At 37.6% G+C, this 1639-nt stretch overlaps 1 long non-coding RNA gene across 1 annotated transcript; it reads right to left on the reverse strand.

Moving 5' to 3' along the window:
• Positions 1 to 1450: 1450 nt before the first annotated feature.
• Positions 1451 to 1592, reverse strand: LOC108356479 (uncharacterized). The gene is made up of 2 exons (XR_001846608.1): positions 1531 to 1592; positions 1451 to 1485 (listed from the first exon to the last, which is right to left on the reverse strand). It is a non-coding gene; the product is annotated as an uncharacterized LOC108356479 (long non-coding RNA).
• Positions 1593 to 1639: the final 47 nt, after the last annotated feature.

Here is a 1639-nt window from a genome sequence, read left to right on the forward strand (position 1 = left end):
TGGTTTGGAGCTGCATGCGAAGTGCAGAGGTTGGAAAGTTACTTTTTCCTAAAAGGACGGGCCAAGTTTAACTATCTCAATAATATGGTAAAGGAGAATGTTAAGAAAAGTTTTTCATTCTATCAAGACAACAATCTAAACACGCCTCAATTGTAGAAAAGCTTTGGCTGATTCGCAACTGCTCCAACAACCATCGTTCGTAAAAGCTTTAGGGCCGGTTACTCAATGTTTGATTAGCACTAACTACTGGTTAAACATCGTTAGCGACGTTACCGACTGCCTGTTATATGTTAGGAGGCCATCTCATCGATAACGATGTTTAACCTGCAGTTAGGACCGGTTGTTCAATGTCTGATTAGCACTAATCGGAGGTAGAATTTCCGCTTAAATACAACGATTGCTTTATCGACCACATGTTATATCGATAAAGCAGTCTGATTCTTTATTTAATGAGAGGTGTAAAGTAGGGCTGCTTGTGATCTAAACAAATGCTCAACTGACGAACCCGCTTTCGCAATCTTTTTTCTCAAACCCAGTTACAAATACAACGTCGCGCTTTTGCGTGATCTTGTATTGTCGGTTCACGAGTTTTAACCAGACATTAGGTCCACTTCTTATATTTTCTGACTAAAATCTAAAGTGTCAAAATGCACGAGCATACGCAAAATGCGCTCACTAGAAGAGAATAACAGGAAAAAGTAAAGGAACACAAAAAACCAAAATTTAAAGGCTCTGTTATGCATACTTGGCATTGCATGCACTGCTATACCATTTTTACGTAGAAATCAAAAACCAACAGACTTTTACGTATGTAATGCTGTGCGTTCGGTAACCGATTTCACGCGAAGCTCATTTAACAGATTCCTTATGTGACAACTCTCAAGCAATGCCAAGTATGCATAACGGAGCCTTTAGTCCAAAGAATGGCAACAACAAAACTTATGTCAAATAATAGCCCAGTTATGCATACTTAGCGTTGCATGAGAGTTGTCACATAAGTATCTGTTAAATAGGTTTTGCGTGTAAGCGGTTACCCAACGCATAGCACTTAACATGTAGAATTCGGTTGGGTTTTGACTTTTACGTAAAAATGGTATAGCAGTGCAAGTATGCACAACTGGGCTCTAAGAATAGAAATGTATGTACAAAACACATTCACACAAGCACAGACACAATAAACACTTACTATATCAATTATTTTTTGCCCCCTTCCATTTTTANTATCTGTTAAATAGGTTTTGCGTGTAAGCGGTTACCCAACGCATAGCACTTAACATGTAGAATTCGGTTGGGTTTTGACTTTTACGTAAAAATGGTATAGCAGTGCAAGTATGCACAACTGGGCTCTAAGAATAGAAATGTATGTACAAAACACATTCACACAAGCACAGACACAATAAACACTTACTATATCAATTATTTTTTGCCCCCTTCCATTTTTAATTCACTCTTTTTAGTTTTTAGACTATTCTCACTTTTCGTGTACTCATCAATTTCCGTTAATTTCANCTATTCTCACTTTTCGTGTACTCATCAATTTCCGTTAATTTCAATTCAGTTGAGTTTGACACTTTTCAAGATTATGCCGGCAAAAATTCTCTGACTAAATCTGACTACTTCGGACCGAAGAGTCACAGTT

Source organism: Rhagoletis zephyria, unplaced genomic scaffold (assembly GCF_001687245.7).
Source record: "Rhagoletis zephyria isolate East Lansing unplaced genomic scaffold, Rhagoletis_zephyria_1.1 Rzeph_scaffold_59791, whole genome shotgun sequence".
Lineage (NCBI taxonomy): Eukaryota > Metazoa > Arthropoda > Insecta > Diptera > Tephritidae > Rhagoletis > Rhagoletis zephyria.